The sequence below is a fragment of the Lynx rufus genome, unplaced genomic scaffold, assembly GCF_022079265.1.
Source record: "Lynx rufus isolate CCGP_SWC_20201006 ecotype Redwood Valley unplaced genomic scaffold, mLynRuf1.p SCAF_8, whole genome shotgun sequence".
NCBI classification, from domain to species: domain Eukaryota; kingdom Metazoa; phylum Chordata; class Mammalia; order Carnivora; family Felidae; genus Lynx; species Lynx rufus.
The window spans coordinates 83,433,062-83,457,975 of record NW_025814896.1 but is presented as its reverse complement, the minus strand read 5'-3'; positions in this window follow the sequence as shown (position 1 = coordinate 83,457,975).

Here is a 24,914-nt window from a genome sequence, read left to right as displayed (position 1 = left end):
AGTGGCAGGATACAGTCAATGTGCTGAATCAGAAAAATATGCAGCCAAGAATTCTTTACTCATCAAGGCTGTCATTCAAAATAGAAGGAGAGATAAAAAGGTTCCCAGACAAACAAAAATTAAACGAGTTCGTGACCACTAACCCAGCCCTGCAAGAAATTTTAAGGGGGACTCTCCGAAGGGCGAAAAGATGAGGAGAAAAAAAAGTAACAAAGACTAGAAAGGACCAGAGAACACCACCAGAAACTCCAACTCTACAAGAAACATTCGTATCTTTCAGTACTCACTCGAAACGTCAACGGACTAAATGCTACAATCAAAAGACATAGGGTAACAGAATAGATAAGAAAATAAGATCCATCTATATGCTGTTTATAAGAGACCCACTTTAGACCTCAAGACACCTTCACTGAAAGTAAGGGGATGGAGAACCATCTATCATGCTAATGGTCAACAAAAGAAAGGTAGAGTAGCCATACTTCTATCAGACAATCTAGACTTTAAAATAAAGACTGTAACAAGAGATGAAGAAGGGAATTATATCATAATTAAGGGGTCTATCCACCAAGAAGACCTAATAATTGTAAACATTTATGCTCCAAATGTGGAGCACCCAAATATGTAAATCAATTCAACACAAACATAAAGAAACACGTTGATAATAATACCATAATAGTAGGGGACTTTAACACCCCACTTACAGCAATGGCCAGATCACCTAAACAGAAAATCAACAAGGAAACAAAGGCTTTGAATGACACACTGGACCAGATGGACTTACAGATATATTCAGAACATTTCATCCTAAAGCAGTGGAATATACATTCTTTTCCAGTGCACATGGAATGCTCTTGAGAAAGGATCACATACTGGGACACAAATCATCCCTCAACAAGTACAAAAAGATCGAGATCATACCGTGCATATTTTCAGACCACAATGCTATGAAACTCGAAATCAACCACAAGAAAAAAATTGGAAAGGTAACAAATACTTGGAGATGAAAGAACATCCTACTAAAGAATGAATGGGCTAACCAAGAAGTTAAAGAGGAAATTAAAAAGTACCCGGAAGCCAATGAAAATGATACCGCAACCCAAAATCTCTGGGACGCGGCGAAGGTGGTCATAAGAGGGAAGTATATAGCAATCCAGGCCTTCCTAATGAAGGAAGAAAGGTCTCAGATACACAACCTAACCTTACACCTTAAAGAGCTGGAAAAGAACCAGCAAATAAAACCCAAAACCAGAAGACAGGAAATAAAAAAGATTAGAGCAGAAATCAATGCCATTGAAACAACAACAACAACAACAACAACAACAAAACAAACAGAACAGATCAATGAAACTAGAAGCTGGTTCTTTGAAAGAATTAACAAAATTGATAAACCACTAGCCAGTTTGATCAAAAGAAAATGGAAAGGACCCAAATAAATAAAATCAAGAATGAAAGAGGAGAGATCACAACCAACACAGCAGAAATAAAAACAATAATAAGAGAATATTATGAGCTACTATACGCCAACAAAATGGGCAATGTGGAAGAAATGGACAAATTCCCAGAAACATATACACTACCAAAACTGAAACAGGAAGAAATGGAAAATTTGGACAGACCCGTAACCAGTAAGGAAATCAAATTAGTAATCAAAAACCTCCCCAAAAACAAGAGTCCAAGGCCAGATGGCTTTCCAAGAGAATTCTACCAAACATTTAAGGAAGAGTTAACACCTATTCTCTTGAAGCTGTTCCAAAAAATAGAAATGGAAGGAAAATTTCCAAACTCTTTCTATGAAGCCAACATTACCTTGATTCCAAAACCAGACAAAGACCTCACTAAAAAGGAGAACTATAGACCAATTTCCCTGATGAACATGGATGCAAAAATCCTCAACAAGATATTAGCCAATTGGATCCAACAATACATTAAAAAAATTATTCACCACAACCAAAAGGGATTTATACCTGGGATACAGGGCTGGTTCAATATCTGCAGAACAATCAATGTGATTCATCACATCAATAAAAGAAAGGACAAGAACCACATGATCCTCTCAATAGAAGCAGAGAAAGCATTTGACAAAATACAGCATCCTTTCTTGATAAAAACCCTTAAGAATGTAGGGACAGAAGGATCCTACCTTGAGATCATAAAAGCCATATACAAAAGACCCAATGCTAATATCCTCAATGGGGAAAAACTGGGAGCTTTCCCCTAAGGCCCGGAACAAGACAGGGATACCCACTCTCGCCACTGTTATTCAACATAGTATTGGAAATCTTATCCTCAGCAGTCAGACAACACAAAGAAATAAAAGGTATCCAAATCGGCCAGGAGGAGGTCAAACTTTCACTCTTCACAGATGACATGACACTCTACACGGAAAACCCAAAATATCCCAGCAAAAAACTGCTAGGACTGATTCATGAATTCAGCAAAGTTGCGGGATATAAAATCAATGTACAGAAATCATTTGTATTCCTATACACCAACAATGAAGCAACAGAAAGAAATCAAGGAATTGATCCCATTTACAATTGCACCAAAAACCATAAAATACCTGGGAATAAATCTAACCAAAAAGGTGAAAAATCTATACACTGAAAACTATAGAAAGCTTATGAAAGAAATTGAAGAAGCCACCAAAAAATGGAAAAATATTCCATGCTCCTGGATAGGAAGAAAAATATTGTTAAAATGTCAATACTGCCCAAAGCAATATACATATTCAATGCAATCCCTATCAAAATAACACCAGCATTCTTCACAGAGCTAGAACAAACAAACCTAAAATTTGTATGGAACCAGAAAAGACCCCGAATAGCCAAAGCAATCTTGAAAAAGAAAACCAAAGCTGAAGGCATCACAATCCCAGATTTCAAGCTGTATTACAAAGCTGTAATCATCAAGACAGTATGTTTCTGGCACAAAAACAGACACTCAGATCAATGGAACAGAAATGGACCCACAAGAACGTATGGCCAACTAATCTTTGACAAAGCAGGAAAGAATATCGAATGGAATAAAGACAGTCTCTTCAGCAAATGATGCTGGGAAAACTGGACAGCAACATGCAGAAAAATGAACCTAGACCACTTCCTTACCCCATACATAAAAACAAACTCAAAATGGATGAAAGACCTAAATGTATGACAGGAAGTCATCAAAATCCTCAAGGATAAATCAGGCAAAAGCCTCTTTGACCTCGGCTGCAGCAACTTCTTACTCAACACGCCTCCAGAGGCAAGGGAAATAAAAGCAAAAATGAACTATTGGGACCTCATCAAAACAAAAAGCTTCTACACAGCGAAGGAAACAATCAGCAAAACTAAAAGGCAACCAACACAATGGGAGAAGATACTTGCAAAAACACATCAGAAGAGAGTTAGGATCCAAAATCTATAAAGAACTTATCAAACTCAATACCCAAAAAACAAATAACCCAGTGAAGAAATGGGCAAAAGACATGAATAGACACTTCTCCAAAGAAGACATCCAGAGGGCCAACTGACACATGAAAAACTGCTCAACATCACTCATCATCAGGAAAATACAAATCAAAACCACAATAAGATACCACCTCACACCTGTCAGAATGACTACATCAACAACTCAGGCAACAACAGATATTGGCAAGGATGCAGAGAAAGTGAACCTCTTTTGCCCTGCTGGTGGGAATGCTAACTGGTGCAGCCACTCTGGAAAAACAGTACGGAGGTCCCTCAAAAATTAAAAATAGAACTACCCTACAACCCAGCAATTGCACTACTAGGTATTTATCCAACGGATACAGGTATGCTGTTTTGAAGGGGCACATGCACCCCAATGTTTATAACAGCACTATCAACAATAGCCAAAGTATGGAAAGAGCCCAAATGTCCATCGACTGACGAATGGATAAGGAAGAAGTGGTACATATTTGCATGGAGTATTATTCGGCAATCAAAAAGAATGAAATCTTGCCATTTGCAACTATGTGGACAGAACTAGAGGGTATTAGGCTAAGCGAAATTAGTCAGTCAGAGAAAGACAAATATCATATGACTTCACTCGTATGAGGACTTTAAGATACAAAACAGCTGAACACAAGGAAAGGGAAGCAAAAATAATATAAAAGCAGGGAAGGGGACAAAACATAAGAGACTCTTAAATACGGAGAACAAACAGAAGGTTACTGGAGGGGGTGTGGGAGGGGGGATGGGCTAAATGGGTAAGGGGCACTAAGGAATGTACCCCTGAAATTAGTGCTGCACTATATGCTAACTTGGATGTAAATTTAAAACATAAATAAAATAAAGTAACATAACATAAATCAACTTCCCAGGTGATTCAAATATATGGCAAATAAGGAGAAACACTGTACTCAGAGTGTGGGCCCAGTACCAGCAGCAGCAGCACATCACCTGGAAATATGTTAGAAATGCAAATTCCCAGCCCTTAGCAAGTCTTCCAGGTGGTTCTGATTCTTGCTTCCATCTGAGGTCAATATTTACATTTCCTACAATGTTATGAGAATGTCCACCTGTGTGACCCTGGCCCTGCTTGGCTCTCAGCCTCTTCCTCCCGATCAAAGCCCTTGATCCTCCACCTGCAGAGCCAGCTCTGCCTCAGTGCCCCAGTCGCACCCTAATCTCAGATGCAAGAAACTCAGAGTCCAGCGTGGTGGACATTCACCAGCACTCCTACTGTAGCTCTAACCTCGAACCTCAGCTCCTGGTCCATATCTTGTTCACTCCTCCTGGACTCTCTCGGTAATGTGAATTCTCTCTAGAATAAGGGCCTTGCCTTGCTTTTTCCAGCCCAAGGACTGGGATGCTATTGTTAACCCAGCCCAGCAACTAGAGGTTCTGGAGCAGACGATCTACCTGGACTTCAGGTATGCTCTGCGGCTACCTTTAACCACCCAGCATGACTCCCATGCCATCTACTGTTGTTGCCATAAGTTTTGAAGCCTGTTCTGCATGCTAAATGAATTTTCTTCAAATAACGAGATCACTCAGAGCATCTTCTTTGTTTCCATTCTAACCCACTTTGGAATATATAGCAGTGTAACAACACTTCTCACAAACAAGTATGTTCAAGGTCAAACATCCTCAGGTCAAATTGGTGGCAAGAGTTATCATCTTTTAAACCTACCTTTCCTTCACCCCTCCCAGATTTTTGTTTGAATAAATCATCAGGAAATTCAGATGTTATGATAAATTCAAAAATATGCAAGTTGACAGAACTTATCTTTGATGAGCTATCTGTTATCAAAGAATGGGAAAAAACATGCCCTGACTACTCCTGTTCCTACCATAAATTATGATGAGTTCTTAGGTCTGAGAGGAAAGAAAGAGAAGAGGAATGGGGTGCAGAATGGAGCTAGCAGATCAGTCTACACTGGGATGGGGTCAATATTTACAAAATGAACACCATTTTTCACAACAGTCAATTAACACCATGCCAAACATCTCCTGGTCTCTCAACAATCAAAACTGATTTAACACAGTCTAGTGGTTCTATCTGGCAGACAGGAATGAAAGGAATTTATTTTTTGGGGATGAATAATCACACAGGCCTATTTCTTTACTTTCCATTCTCCTTGCCACTAGCTTGGTCCAAACCCGTAACACTATCCACCTGAGGAATATTGCAGCAGACCCTAGTTGGTGCCTTGGTCATATTCTCTCCCATTCAAACCCATCCTCCCTTATCCTAGTACAACCCTCCAAAAGTACAGGTGGCATTGAGTTATTCCTCTGCCAATAACCGCCTGATGCTCTCTATTCAAGGTAGTCAACAATATGACTCCAATCTACCCCACTCCATACTACTTGCCTCACTCAGCAATACCCAGCTATAACCATCCTGATGCCCTCCTCCACAGCATCCAGATCTGCACTGCAACCCGACGGTTCTCCCAGCCCCCTTCACCCCTTCCCCATTTCCCCTAAAAGCATTTTCCCCAATAAATTTCATGAGTGTCTAATTCCATCTTGGTGTCTGCTTCTCAGATAATCTAAAGTAATGCAAATAGTGAAAAACATAAACAAAAACTTTCCTTTTTTAAAAAATGTTTATTTATTTTGAGAGAGAGAAAAAGAGTGAGCATGAGTGGGGGAGGGGCAGAGAGAGAGGGAGACAGAGGATCCAAAGTGAGCTCCATACTGTCAGCACAGAGCCCAATGCACAGAGCCCAATGTGGGACTCAAACTCACAAACCATGAGACGGTGACCCAAGCAAAAGTCGGAGTCTTAACCAACTGAGCCACCCAGGTGCCCCAAAACAAAAACTTTCTAAACAAATATGTAAATCTATCCTAGCCTATGAAGAGTTGGAAAACATCTCTCCAAATGAAATTCTCACACAAACATTCCAAGATTCTCAATTTTCTTAGAATCTAGCTAATTCTTTCCAGTGATCATATGAGTCCTTCAATTTATAGATGGGAATACTGAGCCTCAAAGGGTTAAGTAGATTGTCTAAAGGCCATAGAGCTATTACGTGATGAAATCAGAGCTCTGACTCAAAGTCCCAGGGCTCTTCCAACTACGTGTTAGCAAAATTGAAAGAAATCATGGTGTAAATGGTATATCAGCATCTAATGCAAGGTGTTATAAACCATGTTATCATTGTCACATTTCTCCCTGAGGATCTTTGCAATAAAGCAAAAGGTGGAGCAGATCTGTCACACTGAATGTGGAAGACAGAATAATGGTGCCCAAAGATGCCTATGTATCAATCCCAAAACCTGTGATTATGTAACCTTACTAGGCAAAAGGGACCTTGCAGGTGTGATTAAATTAAGGATCTGGACTATCCTGGTAGGTCTAATGCAGTCACAAGGATCTTAACAGGAGAGAAATAGGAGGATCAGAGTCAGAGAAGATGTGATGACAGAGCAGAGGTCAGAGAGTCAGGAGATTTTAAGATGCTACTCTGCCAGCTTTGGACATCGAAGAGGGCTACAAGCCAATGAGTACAGGTGGCCTCTAAAAGCTTGAAAAGGCTAGGAAACAGATCCTCCCCCCAAGAGCCTCCAAAAGGAATACAGCACTGCTGACACCTTGATTTTAGGACTTCTGACCTCCAGAATTGTAAAAGACTAGATTTAGATTTGTGTTGTTTCAACCACTAAGTTCGTGGCCATTTGTCACAGCAACAATAGGAACCTAATATACAGAAGGATCTAGACACCTAACACTCTAACATTCACCCAACACACACACACACACACACACACACATACACACACGGGCACATGGGCACACGCGTTCGCACCATTGTAGATTATACACATCATCACCTCCCCAAGCCCCAGGTGTTACTCTAGCCTCTACCTAGATTTGGAGCCTCATGGTTCTTGCAGGTATCCACACCAACCTTTCCCCAACGGCTGCCCAAGATAGCCCCCAAAGATCTCTTTCTGGTTCTCAGCTGTGCTTTTTATTAAGCAATTAAGAGAAAGAGCCCTGATTTTCCTGAGCCAAGCCTGAGAGTTCCACAGACGGGTCTCTTATGCAAGATATAAGTACATTATATCAAGACTTGAAAATAGCACAACCCCCTTAAAAACAAATATACAAATAATGTGAACTTCCTCCAAGGAAGCTTGCAAGCAAGGTTTATATAAAAGTAGACCACCCACAGTAGTCTTCTGAGCTGGCTATTTGGAGACCACCCTTCCCCCAAAGAGAAAAAAAGCATTCCTGGCCTCTTTTGGAACCATACTCCCTGCCTTTGGGAAATTTCAGAACCTCAAGTACACGAGGACTTATGTCTGGTGGCATCTCTGGACTAAATGAGGAAGGCAGAGACATCCATTCAGGATATTCTGAATGCAGTAACCACCTCTGAAACCTGTAGACATAATAGACGCTAAAAGACAGCTGACAGAATCCCAAGGATATTTCACTGGACTCAGTTTGACGGCCTCAGTGACAATGTAGTAACTAATTTACAGGATCACTGGAGTTAATAGCCATAGTTCTGCGAAACCATTAGCCTCAGCAAAATGTCCACTGCCCTCTTTCCACTGCCTGGTTCCCATTGATCTCCATGTGGTTTGTGCTGATAAGTGTTAGGAAAAGGAGAAAATAACTTCATGATAGCTCTGGTAGTTTCTAGCGCTCGGGATCTGACCACATAATTCTCCCCTGAGCAGGGGTCATGGAATCAAATGCTTTATGTAGTTGAACAAATGAATTTATAAACTGCCCAAGGGTAGGATGCTTGAATTAGTGCCTTGTTGGAAAATTAACATCTGAACTCCCTATTATAACCTTAGGTGATAATCAACTTTAAATTAGGGATATAGAAAATTGAGAGAGAATTGTGCAAGCAGGGTTGTGCAAACCATGCTAACCAATGGATTTTAAGGATTCTTTCACACAGCCAAAGGAAAATAAAAATGTTTGTGAAAGCCCTGGAAGAGAAATGATTTGTTGAGCAAAGATACCAAGTATCTAGAAAAAGTACATTGCCCCAAACTTAGAGCTTCGTGGAGATCTGATACCCTCTTAAAAAAAAAAAAAAAAAAAAAAAAAAAAAAACCTCTGGACCTTGCAGACACAATATCAAAGATCAGAACCACGAAGGATAAAATTGCTAGGCCTGGCCATATACAAGAGTTCTAAATTTTGTAGGTCAAAGATATTAAATAAAATTTAAATACATACCATAAGTAGGAGAAATACTTAAAATATACTTGACAGGCAATAGGTTGATATCCTTAACATACAATCACCTCTTCACTGAATTAAAAGACATACCACCAGAAGAGTAAGCAAAAGAAACAAAAGCAGAAAAATGAATGGTAAATATATGAATATATAAGTAATATTCAACTTTATTAATCAGGAAGGGCAAATTAAAATGATATGTTTTTCCCATCAGATAAGATTTTTTAAATGGGCAGAGGCTTTCTCACATACAACTGGTAAAAATATAAATTTGACATGATGTTTCTGCAAAGAAATTCTGGAAATATGTTTAAAAACCTCAAAACATGCATTCCTTTTGACTCAATAATCACTTCTAACACTAATAATCTCACTTCCATGAATATATTCTAAGGAAATCATCAGGGATGTGGGCAAAGATATAGACAGCATCTGTAATAGTGAAAAATTAGTAAGTACCTAAATATTAAAAAATAGGGAATATTTCATAAATTATGATAAATAATAAAACACCATGGAGCTACTTAGAGAAATGTGGTAATGCTATATTTATTGATACAGAATAATAGTCATGACATGTTGTTAGATGAAAAAAGGAGGTACAAACAGGATATACAGTGAGAGTCCATTTTAGTGAGAAAAATGATAGACGATGATAGACAGATAGAGACAGATGGATGCACGGATGGGTTGATGAGTGGATGGATGGATGAGTGGATGGATGGATGGGTGGATGGATGTAAAAATAGGAAAGAGTGGGAGATGCCACCTTTCTGCTAGGAGGAAATGCCTCTTCTCCATGCAGGTTTCCTTGAGGAAGGATTACCAATATGCTATCCCAGTCTTTCTCCGTCCCCTTTAACTCATTCCATCTCAGAGGATGAGGTATGGCTTATCTGGTTGGTAAGTCTGGGAAGAATAAGCAAGGTCTGCTTGGCATGTTCCTCTCCTCTTACCCCTGGAAGTGATCTGGCTGCAGTGAGCACCCAGTCTCCATGCCCGCCAGGCCAGGAGTCTTACCTAGCCAGTCCACCTGTGCCTGCTTGGCTACATCTGTTCAATCCTCAGGTTTAGTTTGCAGCACCGTGTGGCTCTCAATTAAGCTTTCCTTTATTAGCAATAAATAAGATGTTCTGGCCTTCGTTTGTACCCTTGACCATATTTCTGATTGCTCTCAACCCAGATGGGGAAGCAAGGTGGTACTTACTTACTGGATCTCCCCAGAGATTCCAGCATGTATCAATCAGAACTCTGCACGTAAAGTAAACCTTTATCTGGTGAACTGAGGCAAAGAGGCATTTATTAAGAGAATAGGTAGCAGGAATGAGAAGATTGTTTCTATATTAGACAGAAGACTGAAAAACCAGTCTTAGGGAGTTCAGAAAGTAGGACATTAGACAAGGGAGGCCTGGGGAGAGTTCAGGCCAGCATACCACCTCTTCAGCATTCCTCCCGCTGTCCCTTCCATTCTTGCACACTGTGCTCAAAGCTGAAAGTTTGAGAAAAGAATAGTCAAAGGATGCCTACCCAGTGTCCATTCCCCACTTTCCCCTTCCTAACTGAGCCCAAGGATCCATTGCTCCCCTCTGCTCAGTATTTAAAGAAATGGATCCCACCCCCCCCATTGACCCACCCCATTTCCCTGATCACAGTCCATGAGTAAGCAGGCCACTTGAGCTGGGCCAGCCAGATAAAGACTTGGAATGCTGCAGGGAACCTCTCTCTGTGTTTGCTCTCCTGATATGGACCGGGAAGCATATGGCCCCGGAGGCTGTTGGCTGTCTTAAATTGCAGCTAAGGGGCGCCTGGGTGGCGCAGTCGGTTAAGCGTCCGACTTCAGCCAGGTCACGATCTCGCGCTCCGTGAGTTCGAGCCCCGCGTCAGGCTCTGGGCTGATGGCTCAGAGCCTGGAGCCTGTTTCTGATTCTGTGTCTCCCTCTCTCTCTGCCCCTCCCCCGTTCATGTTCTGTCTCTCTCTGTCCCAAAAATAAATAAACGTTGAAAAAAAAAATTTTTTTTAAATTGCAGCTGACACCACAGAAGCCTAAACAGAGGGACCAACAGAGAGTCACTCAGCCAAACCAACCTGAAGCCAGATGGATGCTGGGCAAGCCCAAATGATCAACGTGTCCCAATTATAAAGAACAAAGAGTGGAACTAGATTCAGACAGACTGGACTTGGGTTTTGGATTTGCCACTTCGTCACTGGTTCCATCTGATAAACAGCCTTTCTGAACCTCAGTTTTAGAATCTCTAAAATTTGGATAATAATAGTACTTCCTCCTCGGGTTACCAGAGGATGCAGTGAGATAATCTGTGTAAGGCACTGTGTCTGGCCCATAATAACTGCTGGATACACTTTGTCCTTTGTACACCCAAACGGAACAGTAGATGTCCCCGACACCTCTTGTACACCACTTCATATTCTCCCGGCCTCACCTGTCTCCTAGTCTACTCAGACCAGTTCCTACAGCACCAAAATCAGGCCCACACTCGTCTTTCTTCTGTTTTCTCAGTGATGTGCCCACTCAGTGTTCAGGTATGCATGGCCGAGAAATACAGGTGAGGCAATCCCCCAGACAGCAAATGTTCAATGGCAGGGGATGAGAGCCAGTGGGTAGATGCTTCCCCTTTCCTCCTCCCAGACAAATGTCTGGATGCATATTTCACAGGCAGGGGTTCTCAGGCAGTCAGAGGGGATCAAGCACCCGGAGGCACATAGCAGTGGTCAGATGGACTCTTGCTCTCCCTCCCCTGCTTCAGCCCTCAGTGCCTGGGTGCCTCATTCCTGCTTCCCCTCAAGCTCATCTTTTTGGCAAACCCATGTTGACCTCAGGATATCTCTAAGTGACACATTTCTATGCTCAGTGTTTCTTCTCCTCCCTTCTCCTTTTCTCTATTTCCTAATTGTTCTTACAAGAAACACTTCCTACTCTCACGATTTAAAAAAAAATTTAATGTTTATTTATTTTTGAAAGAGAGAGAAAGGCAAACTGTGAGTAAGGGAGTGACAGAGAGACAGAATCAGAAGCAGGCTCCAGGCTCTGAGCTGTCAGCACAGAGCCCGATGAAGGGCTCAAACCCACCAACCATGAGATCATGACCTGAGCCAAAGTCAGACACTTAACCGACTGAGCCACCCACACACCCCCTACTCTCACAATTTTTTAAGTCCTTTTTTCTCCCAAGCTTATGGTCACATCTTCAAGGCTAAGTTTCCTTTGTTATGAAAGCCATATGAAATTAGTTAGGGGAAGGTTTTGGAAACACGACATTAAACATTGCTAGCAAAAAATATACCCAACACAGAGGCATCCTAGGGAGTGGGGCACATAAGGCAGGAGAGAGGGACAGTAGTTATTCTTCCTCCATGCTCTACAGCCAGCTCTGAGACACTTTCTTAGAAAGGGGAGAGTCCTGTGGAGAGAGAAGAAGGGAGCCTGGAAACAAGGATGGAGAGAGGGTATCTGCCTTCCTTTGTTCTGCAGCCTGGCTCCCTGAGGTGGGACTGAGGAGCAGGGCCCCCTTCTGTTTCAGGCCTTCTGTTCATCGGAGGTGCTAACTGGCTGGCAGGCCCAGGTAAAAAGACAGACTCCGAGGGGAGCAGAAGCAGACGGGGAAAGGTGACAAACGAGGTGTGAAGGCCCCTCACAGAGCTGGAGAGAGCCATTTGCCTGTGGCTGGATGGGCAATTGGAAAAAAGCACTGAGCGACACAGGTCCGTGTTAAGCAGCAGGAACGCGCAGCTCTGGTGGCTCATAAAAGCAGGAGGCCCTGGGGAAGAATGCAGAAAGGCCCACCTTCACTGTCCACATCACTAAGTAGAGTGTCGGCCCCTGCTGTTTCAGTGTCTGCCTGCCACCTGAGGACCAAATCACTGGATCCCAGGATGTGACCCAGGCTCAGGGCACCTCCCCTTCCTCCCATGTTGGCCTGGCTGGACGGTGGAGAGAAGCACGCCCCAGTACCCAGGGCTGCCAGGCAGCTTGCTGGGCTGGCGGTTCAGAGAGCGGCAGGTGGGTGGCGGGGGGGACTCAATGGGGTGCCCCAGGATTTGATAACAAGGTTAGTTTCTGAAGCAAGCAGGTAAAATCCTCATAGAGCAGCACAAAATGATGAGAGAAGCCCCCAGAGCCCCACCTCCTAAATCCAGCTAAGTCTCTCAAAGTATAACCAGCATGGGTATTCTTTTTTAATTCCCACCAATTACCTTTTTTATTGTGTTAAAAAAAAATGCATGAGGGGCGCCTGGGTGGCGCAGTCGGTTAAGCGTCCGACTTCAGCCAGGTCATGATCTCGCTGTCCGTGAGTTCGAGCCCCGCGTCGGGCTCTGGGCTGATGGCTCAGAGCCTGGAGCCTGTTTCCGATTCTGTGTCTCCCTCTCTCTCTGCCCCTCCCCCGTTCATGCTCTGTCTCTCTCTGTCCCAAAAATAAATAAAACGTTGAAAAAAAAATGCATGATATAAAATCTTCCATCTTAACCATTTTAATTATACAGTACATGTGTGTTAACCGGATGCACATCTTTGCACAACAGATCTCTCTGGAAACTTTTCACCTTGCAAACCTAAAACTCCACACCCTTTGAATGACATCTCCCTTTTTCCCCCCTCTCCCAGCCCCTGGGAGCCAACATTCTACTTTCTGTTTCTAACAGTTTGACTATTCTAGAGATCTCATTTAAGTGGAAATCATACAGTATTCGCCTTCTTGTGACTTCCTTATTCCTCTTAACATAAGGTCTTCAAAGTCCATTTATGTTGTAGCAGAGGACAGGATTTCCTTCTTTTTGAGTCTGAATAATATTCCACTGTACGTATAATGAGTGATTTTGCTGCACCACTTTCCTGGTGAATGGTGAGAAGGAACGGACTTGCGAAAATCCACCTGTGCTGATCCAGCCGCTGGAGGGAGAAAGAGTGCCTTTGGCTAGCTCAGATATTTGACTCATCTATTTGGTTGGTCGTGGATATATTCATGTATCAAGTATGTATCGAGAACTACCACTTCCCCAGGTCCTTGATGTGTGAGAGAAAACAGACTGAGTCTCCACCTTCATGAAGCTTCCAGCCCAGTGTGGGGGCAAACACAGACCAATGAGCCCCCAAATGCCCCAGCCCAATGCCATAGTGAGAGGAGTACTGGATGTGGAGGGAGCCCAAAAGGAAGGCAACGCCCTGGGCTCAGTGGGGGGTCACGATTCACCAGGCAACGAGACGGGGGTGAGCACTGAAGTGGAAACACCTGCAGGTAGAAATGTTCAAAGGACCAAGAGAACACACCAGGTGTGACGTAATAGGGACGGTACCACTACAAACTACCCTTGCTCAAAAAAGAGTTGAATCTGATCAGATCTCTAGGTCAGAGCTATTCAACCTTAGCACTGTACATGTCTGGAGCCAGATGATTCTCTGTTGCAAAGAGGAAGGGCCTGCCCTGTGTACTGTAGGATGTTTAGCAGCCTCCTTGACCTCTACCCACTGGATGCCAGTAGCACCCACCCAGTCATGACAACCAAAAAATGTCTCCACATATTGCCAAATGCCCTTTCAGGAGCAAAACTGCTCCCAGTTAAGAAGGACTAGTGTACCTGAAAAATGTAGAAATAGTGAAGACCTCAGGAGTGGTTTGATCAGGGCTCTGGCTTTGTTTCTCTGAGTTTCTTTCATGAATTGCCCTCTCTCTTCTGTCAGCATCATCTGATATCTGGCTTTCTTCAAGGTATCAAAGTGGCTACAGCAGCTCTGAACCTCACAACTACATATGTTGACCAGAAAAATTGTTTCTTCCCCCCAATCACTGAACAAAGGACTGATTTTGCTCTTACTAAGTTAACTTAAATCCTTTCCTATCCCAATCTCCTTTCCTGTCCCAATCACTGTGGTCAGAGGAAGCTCTGTACTGACTGCTTGAATTAATATTTTATGTCTATCCTTCAATCAATTCATTCATTTATTTTAAAAATATTGAATGCCTACTATTATAGCCACCTATGAATCCTTACAGTAAATTCTCTCTTCTATTTAAGCTGGTTTGAGGAGGGTTCTGTTATTTGCAACCAACAAAAAGGCATTAAAGAAGATACAGACCACATATGGAGCATTTTAAGAAAGGGGGTTGACAATCAGAATAACCCTCAAATCAGTCCTAATGCAACCAGTGTACTGAATAAGCAAGGTGCCTGGATTATAGTGATAAAAGCAGTATCATTTGTTTTCTCCCACAATCCCTTTAAATTTTATTTAGAAAAGTATCACCTCCCAGGGACACCTGGCTGGCTCAGTTGGTAGACCATGCAACTCTTGATCTCAAGGTCATGAGTTCAAGCCCCACATTGGGCGTGGAGCCTACCTACTTAAAAACAAAAAGAAGAAGAAAGAAAAAAGTTTAAAAAGAGAAAGAAAAATACCACCCCCTTCCTCAGATAAAAATGCCACCACTTTTTTTCCCACTCGTAAATCAGAGACAATCCTAAGTCACCATAAATCCCAAATTGAAAGGAAGTCTCAACTTGAAAGGAAGGATGCCCAGTAAGCATTTGGGATATACTTATACGAAGTAATATTTAGAATATACTTATACTAAAAAAAAGTATTCATTGTTTCTCCAAAATTCAAACTTAACTGGGAATCTTGTCTTTCGTCTGACAGCCTAACCACAGAGTTGCTTGAGTATCCTTACAACATGGCAGCTGGCTTCCCCAGAGCAGGCCATCCAAGAGAAAGAACAAGGAGGAAGTCACAACACCTTTTATGACCTAGTCTTGGAGATTTCACCCTTTTACTTCCACCAAATTCTACATTCATTAAAAACATATCTCAATGTCCAGCCCACACCCAAGCAGAAGCCAAATAAGCATCATATCTTAAAAGGAGAAGTATTATAAGAACTTGTGAACATGCTAAGCCACAACAATCCTACATCTTCTTTCTTTTCCAGGCAGCCTCACATCTGGTCCTTGCAACACATTCACACATCTTGTGACCTACAATCTTGGGGTCTGGGGACCAATCTCCACACAACAGTGCTCTCCTGACTCTGCCAAAAGCAGTCAGACAGCATTGTCTGGCCCCTTGGTTTCCAGGGGGCACCAATCCTCTGTGTCGCCCCATGGAAATCACCTTTCAAAGTTCTCCTAGTGGTCTCCAGCCTGGGGTTTGAGGAAAGCACCCTCAACTTCTCCTCAAAAAAAGGAATTTGGGGACCTTGACACAGCAACAGCTCTCTCCAAAGAAATCCCTTCAGCAAGCCTTGTTCTTTTCTTTCTCTCCTCACTCATTACTTTTTAAGGACATTGAAAGGTCAAGAAGAATGTTCCCAGAGATTTCCTTTGAAGACAATGCAGAACTGTCTCCCACTCGCTTTGCCAGGAAAAGTCCTGATCTAACATCTTTCATATTGGTATGTAAGAGTACTTAATTCAGGATAAAGAAAGCACCCCAAATCAGAAAAAGTGATGGTGTATTCACAAATCATATGAATAAGACTGGTCTTCGGATTTGAGAAAATCTTAAATTAGACACTCAGTGTGCATCATATGGGGGAAACATTTCCAGATACATTAAGCCAGTAAAAAAAAATTAAAAACTGGAGAACTTGTAAGTGGATATTTAACTAATATTGAATAATAGAGAAACATCTAAAATTAAAGGCAGTGGAGTGGGGGGAAGTACAGAGCAGAAGATCATTAGCTTAACAGTTCTTTTTAACTAAAACACTTAATAGACATTGAGGACTGGCTGCTAAATTGAAAATCCTCTCCTAGGATCAGAAGAAAACAATCTATGTGTTATATGACAGACCAAGAAATGGCTTCCTGTAATATTCCATGAGTCACCTTGAACAGAATCTAGCAGAGCATATTTTAAGCTCTGCAGAAATTGAAAATCATATGAAAATCATACTTATAATTAACACAGCCAGAGAACAGGCTATATCTTTGCTCATTCATTTCACAAAAGCTATTATGAGCCCAGATTTTGCCCAGTACTGTTCCAGGCTCATGGGCCTGGATGGTGAAACAGACCATGGTCACTCCCATATTTATTTTACCTTCTTTGGAGGCAAAGTGACAATAAGTAACTGCAGAAATTAACGTATTTTTTCACATTGGGAGAAACTACATTGTATTTTTATGACCAAGAATGGTTTTCACTGAACTATGTTTTCACCATTTAGCAGGGGAACCAGTTGAAAGCTGTGGTTTTCAGCATTGGATGCACTCTGGACCACTGTGGGAAGTCTCAAAACATTGATGCCTGGGCTCACGCCCAGAGATTCCAAAATAATTTGTCTAGCGTATTGCCTGAATACAGGATTTAAAAAAAAAAAAAAAAAAAAAAAATCTCTTCAGGTGATTCTAATGCGAAGCCAGACGGAGAACCACTGAAAAAGGTATTTAAAGAAATGGCCACTAGATGTCGCTGTCTCCAAAGTTTTGAAGAGGAACAGGCCTCAAGGACTGTTTAATCAATGACTAAATTCCTACATAGATACGTTTTCTTTTGCCAGAAATTGGACACCAGGAAAATTTCAACAATAAATATTCTTCAGTTTCTCTTTGAAATGAAGCAAGTCACACAAAATCCAAGTGTATTAGTCTTGTACAGCTGCCATAACAAAATACCACAGACAGTAGCTGGAACAACAGAAATTTATTTTCTCACAGTTCTGAAAGCTGGAAGTCCAAGATCAAGTCATCAGCAGGGCTGATTTCTTTTAAGGTCTCTCTCCTTGTCTGGTATATAGCCAGCTTCTCCCTGAGTCCTCCCATGGTCATCCCTCTGTGCTTGTGTCTTAATCTCTTCTTATAAGGATACCAGTCATATTGGATGAGAGCCCACCCTAAAGACCATGTTTTAATTTAATCACCTCTTTAAAGGATATATCTCCAGATACGTCATATTCTGAGGTACCAGGCTTCAGCATATTTTGAAGGAATACAATTCCACCAATTACACCAAGAAATCAAAACCAAAACCAATCCAGTTGATTAATTGCCAAAGAAGACCAGTTTCCTAACCATCAAGAGCTCTACAGATCTCTCACATGACGACCATGGAGAGATAGTTGACTTTTTTCTTTTTAAAGTCTCCTTTCCACACCTGTTACTTAGTTTTAATCCAAAGTTTTCCAAATACTCCCCACACATTTAAATTTAAAGTATTCATTAGGTTATTTAACCCTATTTCCTGAACGAAGGCACTTAAGCTTAAAAAAAGAAAAAAAAAAAGCTGGAAGGAGACAAGATGGTGGAACAGCATGGAAGGTTTTTTTTGCCTCTCACGTCCATGAAATACAGCCAGATCAACACTAAACCATCCTGCACACCTAGAAAACTGATTTCAGGATTAACACAACAATCTGCACATCCTAAACCACAGAACTCAGCAGGTGCGTAGCACTGAGATGTGAACTGGGGGAGAGAGAAACCACAGAAGGCAGGGAGCTGTTTTTGCCTGTGAAGAGAGGACAGAGACGGGGGGAGAACACAGGAAAAGCACCCCCCCCCCAAAAGCAGATGGAGAGAAACTGCAAAAGTGGAAACAGCCGCAGGGACTGAACTAAAAAGGGAGAAAGGAGAAAGGAGAGGGTTTAAATTCCATTAAGACTCTATAAACAAGGGGAGCACAGAGTCTGAAACTCCACAGCTCCAAACCTGGCGGTGCTCTGGTGGGAAGGGCAAATCCTCAGGAGTAGAGTGAGGTCTGGGGGTCCTCGGGCCACACAGGGACAGGCGGTTCCCCTGCTGGGAGGACATCTGGTAGAGGCTGTATGGGCCCCCCCGCCAGGCAAAGGCCCCAGTGGACCCGGGAGAACAACCACATTCCCTGGTGCTGGAACAAAGTCATTAAGGGTGAAGCCTGGTGCCAGATGTGTGTTGTGATTTTCCGTAATCCCTGAAATGCGGCTGCTACACGATCCCGTGAACTTTTTCTGGGGCGGGCTGGCACCCAGCCACAGTCTCTAGGCATCAAGCAACAGCACGGTCCCACAGACATTCCTGGGCCTGTCCAGCACCTGGCCATTGCTCCATGAGACCCTCCCCCAGAAGGTCTGAGCGGGTCAAAGCCACAGTCCCTCAGAAGTGAGGGGTCGAGAAACACGGCCACGTCTGAGATAAAACTCAGGAGGGAAGTGCTGCCTGGCAACCTGACGGCTTGGTCATGGACAGTGTAAAAGCGGGAAGTGGACGGAAGCCGGAGACAGAGAACAGTGTGTGATTGCTGATCTGGGAGAACAGAGTTCAGATACTAGAGACTGGGTAGCTGGGTGAAGCCATTTTCACCCCTCCTGCACATGCGGATACACACCTACAAGCACCACAATGATCCAGGCCAGTAAGATAAGCAGCACCATCTAGTGGAGAATGGAGCCTTTGCACTAAGCCCCGCCCAACTGGGCCAACCTCCCTCTTCAGGAACACAAGTCTCTCTGCCTGCTTAGTTTATGGACTATAAATTGCTCCATAGTTTGACTTCTAGAGGAAAATGATGTAATTTCAATCGTATTTCAGTCCGTTCACTGGTCCATCTATTTAATTTTCTCTTTTGTTTCTCTTTTTTGTTTCTTTTCTTTTTCTTGAATACAGAAAGAGAAAAAATTTATTTTTATTTTCAGTTTTTATTAAAAATATTATCTTTTAATTTTTCTACTATATTCTTTATTTTTTGTAAATTTTTCAAATTCTATTTTACTTCCATCATTTCATTTTATTCTATTTCATTGTATTCATTTTTTCAAATTTTCAAACGTTTTCCTTTTTTTCTTTTCTTCTCTTTTTTTTTCTTTTTTTCTCCCCCACCTCCTCTTTTTTTCCTCTAATCTATCAATCTCCTTTCAACAACCAGACCAAAACACACCTAGGATTTAGCATCATTTATTTGATATTTTTGTGGGTGTATGTTGTTTTAACTTTTTAATTTTAATTCTTTTTTACCTCATTAATTCCTTTTCTCCCTTCAAAATGATGAAATGAAGGAATTCACCTCAAAAGAAAGAGCAGGAAGAAATGACAGCCAGGGACTTGATCAACACAGATACAAGCAAGATGTCTGAACCAAAATTTAGAATCACAATAATAAGAATACTAGCTGGAGTCAAAAATAGATTATAATCCCATTCTGTGAAGATAAAAGAAGTAAAATCTAATCAGGATGAAATAAAAAATGCTATAACTGAGCTGCAATCTCCAAGGATGACATGGTGGCAAGGATGGATGAGGCAGAGCAGAGAATCATTGATATAGAGGACACACTTAGGGAGAATAATGAGGCAGAAAAAAAGAGGGAGACTAAGGCAAAAGAGCATGATTTAAGAAGTAATCAGTGACTCATTAAAAAGGGACAACATCAGAATCAAAGAGGTCCCACAAGATGAAGAGAGAGAAAAAAGGGTAGAAGGGTTATGTCAGCAAATCATAAGAGAAAACTTTCCTAACCTGGGGAAATACACAGACATCAACATCCAGGAAGCACAGAGGACTCCCATTAGATTCAACAAAAACCGACCATCAAGGCATATCATAGTCACATTCACAAAATACTCAGGCAAGGAAAGAATCATGAGAGCAGCAAGAGAAAAACAGTCCTTAACCTACAAGGTTAGACACATCAGGTTTGCAACAGACCTATCCACAGAAACTTGGCAGGCCATAAAGGAGTGGCAGGATATATTCAATGTGCTGAATTGGAAAAATATGCAGCCAAGAATTCTTTATCCAGCAACGCTGTCATTCAAAATAGGAGAGATTAAAAGTTTCCCAAACAAAAATTAAAGGAATCCATGACCACTAAACCAGCCCTGTGAGAAATTTTAAGGAGGACTCTCTGAGGGGAGAAAAAATGAGGGAAAAAATAAATAAATAAAGACCAAAAGCAACAAAGACTAGAAAGGACCACCAGAGAACACCACCAGACACTCCAACTCTACAAGAAATATAATGGCAATAAATTCATATCTTTCAGTACTCACTCTAAACATCAATGGACTAAATGCTCCAATCAAAAGACATAGGGTAACAGAATGGGTAAGAAAACAAGATCCATCTCTATGCTGTTTACAAGAGACCCACTTTAGACCTAAGGACACCTTCAGATTGAAAGTAAGGGGATGGAGAACCATCTATCATGCTAATGGTCAACAAAAGAAAGTTGGAGCAGCCATACTTCTATCAATCTAGACTTTGAAATAAAGGCTGTAACAAGAGATGAAGGGCATTATATCATTATTAAGGGGTCTATCCACAAAAAAGACCTAACAATTGTAAATACTTATGGTCCAAATGTGGAGCACCCAAATACATAAATCAATTAATCACAAACATAAAGAAGCTCATTGATAATAAAACCATAATAGTAGGGACTTCAATACCCAACTTACAACAATGGACAGATCATCTAAACAGAAAATCAACAAGGAAACAATGGCTTTGAATGACACACTGGACCAGATGGACTTAACAGATATATTCAGAACGTTTCATCCTAAAACAGCAGAATATATATTCTTCTCTAGTGCACATGGAACGTTCTCCAGAATAGATCACATACTGGGACACAAATCAGCCCTCAACAAGTACAAAAAGATCGAGATCATACCGTGCATATTTTCAGACCACAATGCTGTGAAACTCGAAATGAACCACAAGAAAAAATCTGGAAAGATTAAAAAAAAAAAAAAAAAGCAACAGTCTGAGAGAAAGGGAACAGAGTTATATATTTTATATATTGATTGTTGTGGTAGTAAACTGTGTTCTCAATATTATTTTTACAATACAAGAGAGGCATATGCATTGGAGAAAAATTAGAAAATACGATACCAAAAATGTTAAGTCATCCAAAACTCCACTACCAAAGTAACACTGAGAATATGTTCATTAAGATCTTTCCGGGGCGCCTGGGTGGCTCAGTCGGTTGGGCGTCCGACTTCAGCTCAGGTCACGATCTTGCGGTCCATGAGTTCGAGCCCCGCGTCGGGCTCTGGGCTGATGGCTCAGAGCCTGAAGCCTGCTTCCGATTCTGTGTCTCCCTCTCTCTCTGCCCCTCCCCCATTCATGCTCTGTCTCTCTCTGTCTCAAAAATAAACGTTAAACAAAAAAAATTTTTTTTAAAAGATCTTTCCTCACTGCATATATGTGTGTGTGCCCTCAGAAAGGGATACATATGTTCTTGGGACCGGCTTTTCTTGACATAACAAAATACCCTGAGCACTCTTCCATGCCAGTATTAACGCAGGGAAGACTTGAGAGAAGGGGATCCATAATAATTTTATATGTTTATGTATTTATTTAGATAAAAGTTATACAAGTACATAATTTAAATTGCAAACAATGGTGGAAGGTATAAACAAAAAGAAAAACTCCCTTTCTCCCCTCTAGCTCCATCCTCACCACCCCCCCGCAAACTCTTCATTCTAAGATAAAACATTAAAGTAGGACTGTCCTGGAACTCCATGCAGTTTAAACTCCATGTCCTGTAAAGATGCCACTGTGTTAGAGCTGTATGCTGAAGAATTGTGATTTAGGGTTGCAAAAGTCCTCATCTACCACAGAAAGTAAAAAAAAGAAGAAAAAGAATGCCTACAGCTGCCTGTCAGGGTGTCTGAATCCCACCACCAAAGTCACCCCTTTGGAGCCTTCTGGATACTCTTTCCCTTTAAGGTTGTTATGATGGCTGCCTCAGAGGTATGATTCTTATGACAGTTAACACACTCCCACACACTTTTCCTCTGGTGAAATCATTCCTGTCCATTGAACACGATGCAAGAGAAGGTTCTAGAACGGTGCCCTTCAATAAAATAGCCACTAAAGTATACAGCTGTTTAAAGTAGTTAAAAAATTTAGCAGAACCATGGAGGCTGGCACCCCCTTTCTGTATGCCCTTGCTATTACTGAGGAACAACTGATCCCATGCACAGAGGATGGACCTCAGCTGTCCAGGGATGTGGCTGGAAAGATGCTGGGGAAGCCATGGATCTTATCACAATGCCTACCGCCAACTCAGTCCCCAGGACTCTCTTTAAAACCAATCTGCCACATCTCAATTTGCATTTTCGTGGAAGAGGAATGCAATGATGCATTTAGGACTGCATCAGAATGGTGTGTGCACAACCAAGCCAGACTAGCAAGAAGGGACCTCCTGCTAGTAGGAGCTCCCAACTACAAATCCCAACCCAACTCCTCCTCCATATCCTGCCCTCACACAGCTTTAAAGAACCTGAACCAAGACCCCATGACCCTCTTCCTCTCAGCCCCAAACCCTAGCTGGAGTCACATGCCCAGACCAGAAATGAACATGCCCACCTACTGATGGAATGGAAGAAAGTCTTCCACAGGTGCCAAAATCCCTCTGCAAAGGAGGACCAGGAGCAATCCCAGCTTTATCAAGAAAGTCACACTGAGCCCTTGTGTGAGGGATTTACTCAGAAAAGAGGATGTCACACACCAAAAACAAATGAAAATAGCTTCAGAATACGGAGCAAAAGAGAGATTTTCCCAAGATTTCCTGGCAGGAATGTGTCTAAATTACTACCCCCCAAAAAGTCTCGTGACAGCCATCCCCATGCTGGTTCAGAAGCACAAACAACACAGCAAGCTCTCCTGAACTTCAAGCTGCTGCATGCTATACGGGGCACTTGGAGAAACCAAGTACCTTTCACAAAAGCTAAAACAAACCAAACACCTCCCCCTAGCAGCTTCTCACATGCACATGCAGACACTCAACTCAGTGTTTTCACAGCAAATGCAATACGTGCTGGGAAAAGTTTCTTCTGAGTTTCAGCACAAGCCAGCGGCATGTGGCCCCTGTGAGTTCAGCAACACAGTTAATGTCTCAGAGGAAGCGTGCCTCGGAGATGCCGAGCCTTAGGGCAGGATGCCTTCAGCAGCCATGTGGCGGCCGCCTCTTCCATCAAGGAGAGAACGGAAGCCGAAGAGGAAAAGAAACACCTGGTGGTCAGAGCTAGTTACTGGCAGAGCCAGAAGCAGAACCCAGGAGGCAACTTCTGACTGAGCAATTCCCGCTACCCCGCGCTGCGCCCGTCACCTGGAGAGGAGATGGAGAAATGTTGGAGGACATTTTATATTCCTACTTGATTGAGCCCAGATTTCTTTCAAGAGAAGCAATTTTTTTTCTGAAACTGGAGCTGTCCAAAGCACCCCACATATGCTTACTGGAAACATTAAGCACCCAGCCATGGACAAGTGAGCGGCCAAGTAGCCAAATGGGGCAGAGTATCCTTCCAGGGGAAATCTGGAGCCCCAATGCCAATGGGAAAGTCAATGCCAAGTTCTTGAGAGAGAGCCTAGAGTGTTACCAGGGAGTCAACCTAATTCCAGGGATATATAGACAGAATGAGGGAAAGGATGGGAGCCTAGGATTAAAGGTAAGGTTGAAATGAGATCAAATGGAGTAGGGAGAGGCAGGACTCTAAGGGGGCACCATTCACGTTATAGTCTAAGGACTAGAACCCCCTGGAATTGTGCAGTGCACTGGCTGCCCAACTATAATACATACAATCTTATAATATAATAAACATTGCTCTGAATGCCTTGGAAGTGTTTGTGGCTCACCCATGTTGGTCAATGGCTAAGTAGTACAGGACGCTACAACCTGACTTAAAGATGAGGTCAGGGCAGACACAAGATCTATACACTCCTTGCTAATTTGTAGGCTTACACTAATCTGTCGATTTACATGTATAATTATTGGAGGTTGTTACATTCATAATTATCATTTTAGTATCTTAAATGCAAAACAAATCCAAGAAAGAATGTGTCAGGAAAGATCGTTGAGATATTAAAACATCATTCTAAGTCCTGGGAGTCCTTCCTAGCCAAGCCACAGCCTAGCCCTACTGAATTAATGTCATACACTGTGCACCTTGGGAAGGGGAGGCCATCACCACCCAGGTCAGAGAAGTCATTGTTGCAGCTTCAACTTAGAGTTTTTAAGATGGATAAAGAGACAGTAGTCTTCTTTTAATTTTTTTTTTAATGTTCAGTTTTGAGAGAGAGAGACAGAGCGAGAGCAGGGGAAGGATGGAGAGAGAGAGGGAGACAGAATCCAAAGCAGACTCCAGGCTCTAAGCTGTCAGCACAGAGCCTGATGTAGGACCTGAACCCACAAACTGCAAGATCTTGACCTGAGCCGAAGTCAGACGCTCAACCCACTGAGCCACCCGGGTGCCCCAAAAGACAGTAGTCTTGAAAGCCAGGTTTGGCTCAAAAAGAAAAAGGTTTTCCACGTTGC